Genomic DNA, 16770 nt, shown 5'->3' on the forward strand with positions numbered 1-16770 from the left:
GTTCAGGACTGGCCCTGACAGTGGGCATCCCAGTACTGCCTTTGGTTTTGTTCGGCAATGAAGTTTGGTAACTCAGGAGTTTGGTCAATATTTAATGCGAGAGACACTGTGTGAATGCTGGCTTAAAAGAGAAGTGCATGTTCACTGTTACCTCTGTTTTTCTCAGATAGGAATGATGGCAGTTTTTCATATTGCATTCAGAGTTACTGTGGGAAAGAGTGTGTTCAGTCCAGGATGCAGCCTAATGAGTGAGGTGAGCTCTAGAAATGCAGAGTAATAAGAGCTTATGTTAATAGCCTAAACCATTGACTACGTCTGCTTTGATAGGAGAACCCCACCATCAATTGAACTTACAATCACACCGTAGCTGAAGTCAGGGACAGATGCACCTCAGGAGTGTTTTTAGCCAAACAGTTCTGATTGATGTGCCCGTAATTGCTTCAGATTCCTGTTATTGATCTCTGATGTCAAAATAATTGAACTTTATGGCTGACTTCTGATGTTTATTGAGAAATCATATAATTACTTCCAACCAGCTGTGAGTCAATAAAAGTTGAGTACATACCACTACTCAGATTGCTTAATGCATAAATTTCTCTCCAAATAAACACAAGTCGTACAGTATATGAATAAATCTGGTAGTGCATGCTCCTAATTACATAATTACATCCTCTAATATTTGAAATAACAGATATATCCGTCACGCATTTGTATATAAAATGTACCTACTTCAACCCCAACCATACGATGTGGGGAGGGTGCTGTGCCTGCAGAAAGCCCTAGCATGGTTGCGCAGGTGCAGCAGTCTGCTGACATGCAGAGCAGGGATCAGGGTCTTGTTGGACCTTGATCTTCTTACGAAGCAGTGGGATCCAACGTGTTTTATCATGCTGGGACTGACTGGGACATGTCCTAGAAGTTCACACCTGTCTAGAAAATCCTATCCTATATATCACTTTTTCAGTTTTGCCTTCACTCTTCTGTTTATACCAACCATCCTGACCCTTACTTGCAAAACTCTGCAACCAGGACTTCCTGGCCTTAACAGAGGGTCTTCAGAGTAGACGTACACATGCAGTGTCTTCAAAATGCTCATACTTCTATGATTTCACAAAAGCCTAACATTTTTGCTGACTACAGGATGGTGAGAAGTAAACAGTTACACTTTTGACAAGCTTTTAAAAAAGCTCCCTGATAACCTGAAATTGTTTTCTAGAGTGGTTTCATGAAGCCAAGGATTTTCACACCCCACTGCTGATGGTGATAGACTATATAGTGTATACACACACACACAGCTGGCAAGGTACTTAAGTGATAAAAAAATGTTTTACGTGATGGTAATGAAGACTTCATCTTGCCTAGTTGAATAGCTTTAGCTGCCAATTTCTAGATCAAATCCTGTCTGAGAAAGCACATTAGCTTTACTGTGTCTTGTTTTCTGTGTAATCACTGTGCTGCGAGTACTGGTTTTATTCACTCCTGCATTTCTTTTAATATTGTTGTAGTAATTCTCCTTCCTTCAGGGGAAGGAAGCATTAATCAGCCAGTGCATTTAGCTCCTACTTACATTAATATACAGACAATGCAGTGATTTAGAATTCTTTACACCTTTTTGCAGGTTTTTCATTATATTTCTTAATGTCTTGAGGATGCCTTTCCTCATGACACCTTACAGCAAACCTTTGCAAAATGAATAGGTTTCATTATGAAATCAATGATATTCCCTCTAAACTTCGGGGGCAATGTCAAAGAAAAGCTACTATAATTGCTAATGCCAAGCAGTTTTTTATGACCAAACTCTACTTCCAGATGTCACAGCAATGCAGTCATCACCTTCTTCAGCACTTTTGCCCTCTCTTGTCACCGTGGTTCTTCTTCTCAAGAAAGTGATTGTCAGCTATGGCTTTTTCTATTCTTATGGCTTTTCTCCGGTTCTGATTCAGCCTTAAAGCTACTCTTTTCAGCAGAAACAGTCTGAAGTTTACACTTCTGACTCTGCCTAGCAGGAACCTTTGACCACTGCCTCTCCTTAAGCATGATTATATGAATGAATTTTAATTCTGAAGCACAGTAGTAGCTATTAAGAACTTGCAGCATTTATTTTAACTCCAGTTTGTTTTTTTGTTTTGTTTTGTTTTGTTTTTAGGAAGATCTACTGTGCAGACAGAGAACAGTTACTGTGACCAACCCAGTCTTGGCCAATCTGGTTTATTGGACACAGTGCCTGGTGTTGTGTTCAAATATGTTGCTAATCTGGGCAAAGGAACAAAATCTTTGATTGTTCCTTAAACACAGATAGCATTGGGTCTAACAATGCAAAAGGCATCAGGCTGTCTCTCAGAGAGACACAAGTTTCTTCCACTTGCAAAATTAATACTTATGTTTATTCCAGTTGACAAGAAAATGCAACTGAAATCCTAAAAATTTGGCAGCATTTTGATACTCTCTTAATTAAAACAGTTTAACTTGTTCTTCCCTTTTTAGTGCAGAAACAGACATCTGAGCCACTAATTTGTTTGCCCTCTTCGAGGTTGTTGAAATTTAAAAGAGATGCGTTAGCTGCCCCTGGCAGTGGGGGCAATGAGGGAGATGCTGGCAGACTTGCTTATAGCGTAGTGATGCTAGCAGTCATTATAATAATACATTTCAATCGAGGAAGTTAGTTTGACTTCTTTAAGCCATAGCTGTAGTTAAACAGCTTTCTAAAGCGCGTGGTAGCACCACATGTGTTTAGACGATTGAATTTTTGTCATAACCTGGGTACCATACCAGTGGTTGTCCTGATGCTCTGTTTTACTTTGAAGGCATAGAATTGGCTTTTCTCATTCCTTGCCTTAAATACTTTAAATGTACTGACAAGCACAACTGACCAATTAATAGTACTTTTTCTCGTCTTACCTCATTTGTTATCCACGGTGCTCTTCAATTTTTCATGACCCAAAATAGTAGATGTACATAATGAATACAAATAGCAAATTGATTAAATGTAACATGCATTGTAGCACCAGTGAGATTGTCATTTGTTATTAATGAGAGAGATTTGTCAGGTTCCTGTGAAAAGGCTCATGACGCACAGTGATCCAGACCTAATAGCTGCAAGACTACAGCCAACCATCAGCTCTTTCATTGTCATGCAACAAAAATAGGGAGGACACATGATTTTCAAGATAATTTCATATTTTGGTACCATCTCAACATTTTCAGGATTATTTTCAAAACATGCAAGTCAGGTTTACTGAGGATGTTGCAATAAATGGTGCGTCATTGTAAGGCACTGAATTTCAAGGCCAAAGCCATCCTGTAGGAACCAAACCACTGAATTTTACAAGGATGAAACTGAGTGGGGCCTTTTGGCTAAGGCAGTGTGGTCAACAGCTCAGTAGTCAGGCAGCTCATGCAAGAAAATAGCGCTCAGGTTTCACTGCCTGATTTAACCAGGCACACAAATATGTACCTCTTTTCACATCCTTGCTGAGTCACCGAGTCATGAGGCAGTGGACAACTCCAGAGCCTTGTTCAATTGCTCCTGATCAAGCTGGTTTATTTTACATAAGTTAAGTATCCATTGAAAGTCGCTCTTCTACGTATCAGGGAAGTATTTGTTAGTGTGCTGTAGGCAGGGAGAGTTTGTGGTTTTGCGTGATCTCTTCCATGCCAACATTTTACAAGAAGTTTATCTGAAATCCAAAAGCTTTTTGTGGAATGTGGAAAAAATGTCTTCATTGTTTTGCACAGAACGTACTGCTGTATTTGCTAATGAACAGCAAGAGAGGGCTGAACAATGAACATGGCAATGTGGGGTATTACTTCCCACCTTGAGCAATGAACCTAAAACTCCAAACAGCTGAATCCTTGTCCCCAAATGCAGCTCACTGTTTCAGTGTGAATCAACAAAGATTTTTTTTTTTTTTTTTTTGTTTTTTTCCTAGAATCAGAGACTTGACAATAGTTTAGTTCTTTGTTAATGCAAATTGCTTAAGCTACACTGACCAAGAATACTTTGCATCTGCTCAGGTCTGCCTGCTGGTCGGTTTGTTCTAGCCATGGACTGTACTCAATTAAAAATAACAAAAAACGGGTTTCCATTTAAATTACATTATAGTGCGAACCTGTATTATTTACATAAATTTAACAGATTACTGGAGATCAAACCTTGCTATTCAATTCCTTGGAATTCTGCTTTCATAAGGGAATATAGGAATTTTATGGGCGTTATTTAAAACAAAATTTTGATTGCAATGCCTCTGAAGAACTAAATAAAATGTTATGCAGTTGTTTTACACCTCAAGGTGAGGAGAATCTTTGAAATTTATTTTGAAATTAGAGGCTCTATTCCGCATAATTTATACACTGAGTATTCATAAAAGGCACTACTGTTGAAACTCACCTGTCATCAAAAGGAAAAGCACAGAAACAATGGCTAAGACCAAGGCAGGGAAATGGTGTTATGGATGTTATTTCCTAAACATTTTCTAAGGAACGGTTTCTACCAGTTACTGAGGAAATTAAGGAAAAGTGACAAAGCAACAATCATTTCCAAGTAATGGTTCTTTTTTCTTTTCATTATCTGTGCTGTCTGCCCTCAGATCTCCTGCATTGTTCACATTTCAAAACATTTCCTGTTGTAATAGACAAGCAAAAGCCGTTCTGCAGGGGCAAGGAGGAGAGCTCTGCTCCTGCAGCTCAGTCGTGTATGGGGCAGCTCTGGGGTGTGCTGCCAGAAACCTGGACTGACCAGCCAGCTTGGGCATCTTCAGAAATTAAGGGATAATTTTTCTAGGCTCAGAACTCGGTTTAGGTAAACCTGTAAAAACTAGGCTATAATTTCATTACAATGAGCTGAAATTTGGCTTATTTTCTTTTTCTGCTTCTTAACTTCCTGGGAAGGAGAAGTTTACCGCTACTTGTCTTTGGAACCACTTTGGGCTCATCAGGTTTTTCCTCTCTGCCCTGTTACTGGCAAAGGTTGTCTCAGGAGCACCTGTTTCATCTTCAGCAGCAGTGTTATTATTAAACATGGGTCCTGAGCAGGATTTACACCCTTCCTCTGGAAACATAGGAAGCTTGTGTCAATTCCTACTCTTTCACAGACACGTGTCAGCTTGTCAGGGACTATCAGTCATTAAAAATTGAACAGAGCAAACCTGACAGGATTGGTCTCTTGGTGCTACAACAGTATAAATATTTAACAATGACATGATGATACATTTCTGTTAACATAGCTGGCATTCTGCACTTAAGCACAGCAGGGTAATAGTCCTTTTTATGACTACATAGGTAGTAAAATATGTATGTAATAGATGGATGGACCAAAGCTACAGTGAACAGTGCAGAAGAGGCAATGTCTTGTGACCAAAGTGATGGAAATCCCTAGTGATTTTCACATAAAACATTGCTGTTTGCTATCTCTGAAAGGTTGGTTTCCTCTGAGGTAGAAGTTCCACTCATGTTTGCCCAAGCCCATTGTACATGCCCTCTTCTGCTCACTCCTGCTGTACAAGGCTAAACAGACATTAGATAGAAGCTCTTTCTTTGCTATCAGGTTAATTAGCTGCTCTGCCATTTTGTTTAATAATTCAACTGCAGTGTCCAGGAGGTCAGTGTGACACTGCTTGTTGCCACAAGTCATCAGTGTTGATTGTTGCTGCTTTTTGCCTGTTGAAAACTTGTCTTCCAGTACCTGGGTGCCACTGTGGACTGGCAAGTCACCACCCAGCACAGGATTTCATTTCTCCAGTGAGCACATCTCTTTTAAATCCAAACAGCAATTCCATTGAGTTTTAAACTGCTAATTTATGATAACAAAGTAATTGCAAAGGACAAGGTCATGAAAGATTTTAAGCTAATGATGGACGGGTAGAATCAGAAAGCATGGGGACTGCCCTCCTCCCCACCATATCCCCTAAATTACCTTTTTGTGGAATACAAACATCTCCATAGGCTCTGGAGAGAAAGGGAGAGAGGTGTCTGAATGGCAGTACTCAGCCTTCCTCTTACTCTTACCTGCTGTGGCAGGTGACAGCAGAAAAGCTCAGCAGCATGGTCCTCTCCTTCAGGGTGTTCAGGCACTGCAGGCAGCCCTTCTCAGACATTCAGTTAGCTCCTGCCCTTCTAAAAGCCCTCAAAATATCTTCTGGGGAAAGTCCATCAGCTAAATTCCACGTTTGAAAACAGAGGAAGAGCACAGGTCATAGAGGTGTTGTTTTGGAAGCTGATGTAACTATTGAGCCGTAACAAAGCCTATCTGTATCCAAAGGGTGTGCCACGGATTTGATGGAACCAAGGGAGCAAGAGCTGAAGTTCAGACTACCATGCCGTGTCCCTGGACCTCGCAGAGATTTCAGGTACTTGATCTAGATGTGCTAGGAGCAGATCGTTGTAGCTACACTTTTTTACTAAATTCTTCTTTCATGATTCTGGCCACATTTTGAGATTTTATTCTGTTACCCAAGTCCATGAGTTGTTCCACTGACTGCTCTGGAGACTTTGTGGAGCAGGATATATCGACTGCTAATATCAAAGAATCGTAAACTCTCTTGGTCCTCTCTCTTTTTACATTTATTAGCATTTTCTCATGTATAAAGTTGTGTGATTAGAGACAGTTTGACCTGGGTGAGGAACAATATATTTTTACCTTCAAAAATGCACCTATTTGGTTTACCTATGAAATTCAATTTTCTTGTCTAAGTATTCTTGAATATAATTTTTTGAAACTGGACTTAATTCAAAACGTAATTGGAAAATTGTTTAAAGATTTTTTTTTCTCTCAACTCTGTCTTTGAACTGATATAAATAACAAAACTAACCTGGCAATTTTTAACAGTATGATCAAAAGTACTGCTTTTTCACTGCTCATATTTTGACTTTTTTGTTCAGGTCTTGGTTTTGTTCACTAACTCATGCCAGTTCAGGGTAGATTGGAGCAGAATTACTTATGTATCCAATTAAATAGGTTATTTTTCTACAAACATGCCTCAAAAATCTGTGCCACTCAATCAAGTGTAGGTAAACTGGGCAGTGTACAGCAGGGACAGGCCTGTTCTCAGCTGTGCACAGTGACACTGAAGTCAGTCAATCTGAAAAAGCAGATGGTTTAGCGTATAGATAGGATGATATACCTGATGCAAGACCTGCTGTATACTACCTCTGAGCTTCTTTCAGATCTAGGGTGCACAGGCTTAAGCTAGCGATGCAACTAATATATGTGCAAACATAAAAGTAGTCTTTCCCTCCTTTTCTTCTCAGCTTAGAGGAATATTCTAATTAGTTATTGCTGGCAGGAGAAGAAGGGGAAGAAATTTGGAGCAAGGGAAATGTGTGACTGTTGACTTTGCAGTAGCCCTGTCAAAAAAAATGTATTCTACTTTTAATACATACCATTTGGAAAGCAAAGCCCCTTTTAAAATGCTTCAGAACTCATGTCCTTTTTAATTGCCTGGAATTCATGGTGGCTGTGTGAGAAAGCCATAAACATATACAATCATAAAAACACATTTAGACAACCCAAACAGAATCAGTGCCATATTATTTTAGTTTATTATTCCTAGTGGAGTACAGATTGGTCTTCCTACTTTGATATTTATTTATACCAAAGAACTACAAGGACATAAATGCCACTCTTGGGATAATCCTAATGCTGGGGCTGAACAGAATACACATTGCATCTGTCTCATTTGCAGTAAAATGAAGGCGTGTTTAGGTGTAGTCCTGCTAATGAAGGACAAAGTTGAAGGTCAAATGTAGTCTTCAAAATGAATGTGTCACTGTGAAGCTGAGAGAACTGTACTTTTTGCATTAAGAAGTTTTCTTACAAAATCCAATAATGAAGAAAGGGAAAAGGAAAATGTAGCTCTTTGGTTTTATTATTCCTTTTTCTTTGAAGCCACTTAAGGATTCTGCTCAAGACTTTAGTGCTCATATGAAAAATTAATGATGGGTTTTTGCTAGACAGAAAGCCTTCTTATTTTGCACATGATTAACAAAGAAAACTCAATGCAGAAGTGAGATACGCAGCAGGGGGTGGTTCTCTCTGAGGCCAGCTCACAGCTTCACACCAGAACATTTATTGACATGGGAAAATACCCACTTTTATCCAAAGACAGTTAAACAGATAGGCTATGTGCAGGGCTGTACATGCTGAATAACAAGGAACAGATTCTTGACAAAGGAAAATGTCAACCAAAATAAACAAACAGCCTCGCAGCAGTCTGACCCTGCACCGTGCCTGTGGGCTGCTTTGAGTCTACTGCAGAGCCAGGCACAATGTTAGTCTTTTGCTAGTTATTGTCAGCAAGTAGATTATCAGCTGAAAGGCTGGAGGGTGACTTCAGACAGTCTGCCTGTAGCAGAAGAAAACCAAGGACATGTAGGCAGAATATGTAAGCCAGATCTACACTCTGCTCACATGCTATTTTGATTTGATGTTCCTCGGCTACAAAGGTCTCGTGGGGGGCTGGGGTACTTTTCCCACAGGTCTTTTCCCACAAGTAAGATCACAGATTAAGGTCACGGGAGTTTGTCCAACTGCAAGCAGCCTGGTTTAATTCTGTTGGTCCTGCATATACTCCTTAATTTTTAAACCTTCTTATTTTGGTCTGGTCAGCCAACTTGGTGCATCTTCTGGGGATTCAGAACGGCCATCTGCTCCTGGCACCCTGAAGAGGAAAGCCAGCCAAACAAGGTATAATTTTTACAAGTTGTGATCGAAGTGCAATGAGTTTTATTTATTTTAAGCATAAGACAAGACAAACCTCTGTTACTGGTGTATATTTATGATTTGCCCCCAAGAACAGGAAGCCCTTATAAATCTCTGTTAAATACAACAGTGCACTACAAAGAGCTGAGTTTGGTTACGAATCTCAGGTCAGATTCAGGGTTTCAGGTGTAAAATGGGAATGAAACAAATCTCCCTGGGTGAACTGAACCAGAAAGCTTTTTTTCCCTTTCTTATGCATGTAAACAGAAAATGATCCCCCAAATACTGCCATTATGAACTAGAAGCTATGTTTATCTGTAGGCTCTAAAAGGAGTTATGCTAGCTTTGAAAGTACTATGCCTAAGGATATATGAAAGGTGCAGAATTAGTGTCAAACAAACAAAAAGCAGTGTTCTATGTAGAAACCTGATTTCCTTAAAGCTTTATTCCAGATAGAGAGTAATGCTGAAGTTTTCCCATGCTATCTGGAGTGCCGCTTGCTTTTGAGGAAAGAAATGTGGTGAAAGTTAAAGCTGGTAAGAATTGGTCTTTAGCAGGAGGAGGCAACATAGGGCTTATTTTGACTAATAAGTTATTATCTCTAAATGATAGGGAATCAGTTATGCTAGATATAAAAAGACATTAAGCTTCAAATAGAGCACCTGATAACAGTACTTATAAGCTTTTCTAAAAGGCTTCATACTTTGTCTGATTTGGTTATAGTTTGTTTGCTTGAGCGCTCCTTTTGAAGTTACCTACAGTGGTGGCACTGAAACGCAGTGACCAGCATACAGTCAGGGACGAGGGTTGGCTGCTGACAGAACTGGCTAACAGCCATTTTCACAGCAATTATTTTTTTTCTTGTGGACTTTCAGATCAGATCCCTGCAGGAACAGATTGAGTGGAATTTTTATCTTGCTATTATGAATGTTTTGATACTGCAGTAATGATTTTTTGATATTTGATAGTAAAACCTTGAGATGATAGTAGTGGAAGCCTCAGAGTAGCTTTCATAATGTATTGATTTTGTGTTTTGTAGTGGTGATGTTTTTTCTTTGTCACCATCAGTTGTTCATTTATGTTTTCATATATATAATTTTTGTGTGTATTTCTCTCACTGCTTTTGCTTACCAGCAAGTACTGCTACTTACAAAGTATATAGAAATAAATGCACTTACATTATCCTGTCAAGTGCTAGCAAACAAACACAAAGCAGCACAGCCCAAGTTTTGTCCTGCAGGACACCTGAATTCAGTGGGAGCTGTGTTTCAGCTACCAAAGAAGATCAGGCCCTATCTGAGAGCAGCTGGGATGTTTTAGGTCAGTGAGGTTATATTCCAGCCTCTAACTCAAGATTCAAAGAGTAGGTTTTAAGAATTAATATAATTTATGTCCCTAAGTTGTAATGTCTCTAAAACAGGAATTGCATTGCCATGTGTCATCTGCAAAATATCCAAAATATTTTGGCAGGGGAGACAGAATATGACGATGCAATTGTAACTACAGCTGTGAAGCACAGAACTAGAGGGTTGCCTGCGAGAGAGCTGTGCCCTATGCTCCTCGGAGCCTCTCGCTGATGCAAGCTGCCAGATCTCACTGTTGCACCCTCACCAGCCAAGAAGCAGTTTCTGCTCTGGCTTGTCCAAACTTAGCCTCGTGCTGATGAGCAGCCGGTACTGGCTTGTTTGTCAGCTGCTGCCAAGCAGGTGGCACGGGCTGCATTTTCCTCACCTTTGCTCAGCTACAGTGGAGACTTGTGTTTCCTTCTTCTCTCCAACCAAAAATGCCTGTGAAGTCATACAGTTCCCCACTTATCCTCAAGATCTACACTGCTTTTTTATTTCAGCTGAAATTGTCCGTCAGGCTAAAAAGTTTCTGTGAGGCAGTATGAGAGAAAAATAAGGACAGACAGACGGACAGCAATGCCATGACCCTCATTTCCTTAGGAAACCAAGCTAAAAAAGAAAATGTAACCTCAGACCCTTTGCTGAGGGCTTTGAAAGCCAGGGTAAGAACATATATATCCCAGATCAGAAACGACATCTGTGGAGATTACTCTGTTCTTGTGGCTGTATTAAAGGAGTCAAGAAAATAAAACAGTTGAAAATAGCTCTTAAGTCCTTTTAAATGATTACTATTATTATAATTATTCATAACAATTTTAGTGTGTTCACTTTTCAAATTAAAAAAGGTGATATGGTACAGCTGAGACCAGAGAGGGACACCTGGGGGGCAGAACGCGATCTGCATGCAGTGCCCCCAGCCCCGCTCCCTGCTCATGGGGCAGACTGAGGAGTGGGCTGCTGTCATGTGCTGTGCCAGTAAAAACAACCAGGAAAGGAGGCTGGCACCAGCATCCCTTCCCTAGGTAAGGTCTGCAACAGAGAGGACTTTGCATTTTGCTGTGTAGCAGCAGGGGGGCACATCTGTGGAGCATGCTCATGAGAGGAAAGCCACACATCCTCTCTGGGGCCACACTCACCTATGCACTGTACTCACTTACAGGCAATTTGTAACCATTTAGGTGGGTGTTTGGCATCATTTGACTTTAAAGCTTTATTAAAGCCCTTCAGTCCACTCACCAGTGACCTTGAGAGGTTCTATCATGTGCTGGCAATTGTGTAGATGCTGCATTTCCATATGAGGCACTAAACCCTTCCGTATTGGAAAAGTCATTTGGTCTGTTAGATCTTGCATGGAAAAAAATACAAATATTTCATAAGGACAAGTGGGCAGATTATTCTCGGACTATTGATTCCTCATTTTGATCTGCTGAAAACCTACTTGCTGCTGAACAGACCTCCCTACTGGAGAGACTGAGCAAAACAGACATTACAGGGAGAGGCTCTGGGCATTTATTGATTACACATGAGAACACTAATCATGCAATAGCAAAGATTGAGCATGTTGTTGTGATGGCTATTTGCATAAAAAGGTAACATTTGACTGTTGGGAAGCTAGATCTTTTCAGAATATTAATGGCAGCTGTCTCTGATCTGGTCACATGCTTTGCCACAGCCAGCTGGGCAGCTAGTTCCTTGGGCTTCTCCTTTTCCAGCATCTAGACCACCAGGACAACACACATAATGTCTGCAACAAGTAAGTTAGCAAATATATTTGGTGCACTAATTGAAAATGAAACTCCAATCTCCAGCAAACCTACAGGATGTTGTTTTGTCTCTCAAGAATATTTGGAAAGAGCATCAATTTTGGATTTTTGAAACGCCTAATGATTTTCTATTTGACTCTTGCAATCCAACTGTCAGTTCATTTCAGTCAGTTCTTGTAGTCAAATTCTTGTAAACTTTCCTAACTCCTGACAAAATGCTAATGATGCCAACTTCAACTATTCAAAACTCAGAAATGAGGAGGCCCTTAAAATTATGAGCAAAACTATTACACGGCTTACTCTTTCACAACAGTATTTGTTTCTTTCCCGCTTTACCTTTCTGATTTTTTATGCAGTTCTTCAAAGATACAGACCAAAAAGTGAGGATAGAAACTTTCTACGCTGTTTTTTTAACAAATGACAAATTTTACACACATTTATATAACTCCAAGCTTTATGACTTTAAGAACACACACAAAATTATAACACTTGTCATCAGACCAGGTAATGCTTGGTAAGCTGCAAATGATTGCTACAAAACTTACCTTTATGAAATACTTTGCAGTTTCTCCGCCTTCCTGTCCTTGTTACTGTAAGCTGGTAGACTTAGTCATTGGAAACAAACATCCACAAGTGCATTCATTGAGCATTTTGCTTGCAGAATAATGTTTGTAGCCAGAAAATAAAGCATGTTACCGGAGAGGGTGTAGACCTTGGTCATAAGCCCTCAAAATCTGGGGACAGCAGTCACTGGGCTCTGGCCATGCCCTGAACTGGGCTCTGAAGAGCATGTAGGTGTTTGCCAGAGGCAGGGGAATGTCAGTCAGAGAAAGAAGCAAATGGAGGAATGTTGTTTACTACACATCGTGTGTGCTCAGTCTTGGAGAGAGACCATGGACAAGTGCAACCTTTGTGTGCAGCTTTTGAGGTACCTGCTGGTCCTCTGCTTTGGCAGTGGATGCCCAGGCATCTCCTCTGGCAACGTCACTGGGGGGACTGCAAGATTTCCATAGATGGCAGGTGGGTATATAGCTCTATAGGTACTTGGACGACTTATGGCCATATATACTTAATCTCTGTTGTGACACTTCTCCCTTGTTTTATCACCGTATGGCTGGTCATGCCAGCTGCCTTGTGAACATCAGAGTCCCACATTTAGAAAATAGATGCCCTCAGCTATCAGTCTTGTAGCTTAAACCCCACAGCAAAACATTCACAACTTTTTCTAGAAGCATCTAGAAGTAGAGGCTGAGACAAATAATAATTTAGCATTGTTCATGCTAGGGGCTGGAGCCAATGAAAGATTCAATCTGTGTTTCCAGACACACATGGGTGCCAGCGGCACTGGTTCAGTGAAGAAGACAAAATTGCTGGAGTTTCTGGTGCTGCTGTGCACTTGGGCATGTTGGAGACAACCAGTTCTGAACGAATGTATGAAGACACCACACTGTGCACACTATGTAGCTCCATAAATGCTCCATAAATGGTTTTGTTTATTAAGTTAGAAATGAGAACGGCCCAGACTGAGCTCTTCTTTCTTAGATTAGACCCCTTCCAACTACAGAACTTTGCACCTAGTGCCTGCAAGTCTCAATTCCTTGCAGGTGGGATTCAACAAGGTATCTTAAACACCAGTACCTCCATAAGGTACCAGATGAGGTCCTGAAAGATATCAGTCCCATATATGCCTGTTTGGCTTGCTGAGGGACTGGAGGATTCACTCCACGTCTGATGAGAGGAATCAAATTGTCTGTTCAGTAGGATAATCTTTCTGTTGTAGGGATGAAAATCTCAGAGGACTTCACTCATGCTCAATGGTCTTGTAATTAAATGTTACACACTTGATGAGCATTGCATTGCAAGCCTCAAGGCTAATTTACATGTTACCACCAAAATGTCTTATTTCAGTTTGCTTATAAAAATACTGTGCAGGCATCATTGCATGTCATTGCAAATGGTTTGTTTCAATGATGCTTGGGTGAGTCTTAAAATTACTAAAAGCTGTACATAATTACCATTAAAGAGCCCTGTACAGAACCAATAATACTTCCCCTACAATAGCTATTTTATGACTAAGATGGCTTTCCTGATGTGACTGACAATGCTAGGATCACAAACAAGCAGCCTGCCAGCAAATAAAGAATAGCTTTTTCGGGAAACAAAGTAGTTTGATTCAATTATAGTATTATGTGCATAATTAAAGTGTATGTCACTTTTCCAAGAGTTGCCCATAATTCACAACAGTAAGGCAGGGTAGGAGGAAGGAGAGAATAATGAAAGTGGATAGGAGCGTGCTGTATGAATGGTGATAGGTATGATGCTGTTATAAGGTATTTACTGGCACATTTAAATGCTTTATGTAGTAAAAGTTGCTTTTAGTGATTTGGGGCCATGACTTATGTCAGTGTTTTCATAATGGATGAGTGATGAGAGAAAAAGCTTTTCTAGACTCCAGGATCCATTTAGCACATGCAGCTTTATCAGTTTCTTGTTCTGAAGAGGTCGTCCCGCAAGTAGCATTTCAACACAGTTATATCAGATGGACTGAACTGAGGTTTCTAATAACTCATGGTTTCTTTAATACTTATTTGACTGACTTCAAAGCAATGCTAAAGCTCTGCAACCATTTATTGGAATATATTAATAATAATAAATTAGAGTTTCATTCACTGAATTCAAACCCTTAGAAGAAAAAATAACCTTGTGCAGATGCAGAAAAAAGGCAGAGAAATATTAGGTGACTTACCCAGTCTGCAGCACATGAGTGGAAGAATTAGGAACAGAGCCTTTGGTCTCCAGCCTTTCTTCCAAATCATTACCTTTCCTGTGGTTTTGCCACAGTAAAATGATTTTGCATATGTCCTGTCTTGGAAATATGAAAAATATATGCAAAATGCAAAGCAGCCAGTTGGAACTGCCTTTTGGAATGTATCATCATTTATGAAAGGTACGTCTCGAAGCCTAAAGAGATCATGTGCAATTAATTGCATGCTGTCAGAGAGACTGCAGCACTTTACTGCCAATTTGTAAATAAAATAGTGGTCATGCAAAAGGGCTTAGGCCAGTGGGGTGGGTTTCCATGGATAAAGGAAAGGCAATGTGCAAAGACAATGCAACCCAGTTCCTACACTCTTTAAGAGTTGTGCTGACCTTGTAAGAAAATGGAGTAATGCAGAGTCATTGAATGCAGCTAGGCTTCTCCATTGGTAATATTTTGCATATTCCAAACAAAGAAATCCCTGCTTACTTGAAACGCTAAAAGAAGAAAAAAGTCATCAAGCCCAAAAAGAAAAAGTCCTTTTAGATTAAAATCTTGGTAAACACATAAGGCCTTTTATACCTTTAAGACGTGCTGAACAACGTTGGTGAAGTGTGGATCACTCCAAGTACAGGGGACTGCAAACAAAGCAAAATTCCCTTTATTTCCCGATTCCGACTGTCAAACGATCTTTGTTAAAAATATGCTCCTCCTGGTAGCTGGCCAATACCTGACTCAATTCCTTATCCGGTGCTGTCTAGTTCCCTTTGTATCACTGCTGTTTCCATCCTATATCTCCCTGTTCCCCTCCATTATGTTCAATAAATACAATATGTTTGGTGCCACTGCTGATCTGCTGAGCCAGTCAGTGGCCAGCCCAGTGACTCAGACTTGGTCTCAGCTTCAAAGGAAAAATGATGATGCCTGTCTTTCTAGGTCTGAACTCCTCTGGTGAGCAGTATCACAGATGTAATATGGATCTTCAGTAATTACTGAAACCACGGTTTGTCACAAGCTGCTTGGGGCACTGATGGACAATCGGCTTCTGGGTATAGTTAGGGGGAGGAATATGTAAGAAACTGATATTTGCGACAGGCTCATCTAGGATTTTTTTTTTTCCCCAGGGGATAAAATGTACATGTGGAAGCAGTGCAAATGATAAGCTAGTACCTATATTCATCTATAGTGCTTTCCACCTCTCTGATATTTAATGTATATGCAAAAATTACTCCAGTGTAAATGAGAAGCTGGGCTAAGCAGTAGCCACATCTACACTAAGTAAAACTTGTATCTCCTGTGAAGTTCATGCACATCAGCAGTTTACTAAACAAGTATTTTTGGCCCTTAGGAAAGAGCAGAACTGCCTGCATATCCCAGCTACCCTCCACACCGGTGCCACTAGGGGATCCTTATGATGCTCAGCAAATAAAAAATTCCTTCTCCACAGCCCTGAGCCCTGTAGCAGACCCAGAGCACTTTCCTGTCCTCTGTGAGCCTGAAAAAAATAAAAATAAAAATAACATAAATAAATAAATAAAAAAATTAAAAAAAAAATAAAAAAAGGAAATCTAAGTTTGCTCTTTTTGTGAAGCACTTATGCTTTTTATTCTTTTTCTACCCTTATCTTGTAGTTCAAATACAGCTTCAGAAACTACATAAAACATCCAAATCCACAGATTGTGAAGTAAATTCAAGATAGAGAGAGGATGAAAGGCAAAATGGACTCAGAGCCTGACAGGCTTTGGATGAAGCTTTCCAAGGAGCCAGAACTGCAAAGGATGCTGTTGCAGTGAGGACTTGCCTGTGCATGTGAACCACAGGCCCGGCATGCTGCACAGTTGGAAATCCAGCATTCAGAGGTAGGAATGTACCGTGTGGTCCAAGCCAAATAATTAATGCCCCTTTGTTTCGTGACTTAATATTTAAAACTGTGTTGTTCCAATTACTGAAAACATTCAGTTTTCTATTAGAAATATCCCCCTCCCCCAAAGTAATGTATTTTAACTCCACTCAGGACTTTTTTCTAAGTTGCACTTGACTCTAGAATTAGGCTTCCTTCAAAAATCATCACTGGCTTTATGGCACAGACAGCTATGTCTCTCCAGCCTTTATTAACTCAGCCGCACAAAATCTCCATGTCCGCAGCTCGCCATTTGTTGTTCTGTTTGTTGCGCTGTTGAAGACTACCAGCATTTCACCAGCAAAGGC

The 16770-nt window shown here is 40.2% G+C and overlaps 1 long non-coding RNA gene across 1 annotated transcript; it reads right to left on the reverse strand.

Annotated features, from left to right (window-relative positions):
• Nucleotides 1-7513: 7513 nt before the first annotated feature.
• Nucleotides 7514-14544, reverse strand: LOC113844982 (uncharacterized). The gene is made up of 2 exons (XR_003500098.3): nucleotides 12350-14544; nucleotides 7514-8654 (listed from the first exon to the last, which is right to left on the reverse strand). It is a non-coding gene; the product is annotated as an uncharacterized lncRNA (long non-coding RNA).
• Nucleotides 14545-16770: the final 2226 nt, after the last annotated feature.

This window comes from Anas platyrhynchos, chromosome 12 (assembly GCF_047663525.1).
Source record: "Anas platyrhynchos isolate ZD024472 breed Pekin duck chromosome 12, IASCAAS_PekinDuck_T2T, whole genome shotgun sequence".
NCBI classification, from domain to species: Eukaryota; Metazoa; Chordata; class Aves; order Anseriformes; family Anatidae; genus Anas; species Anas platyrhynchos.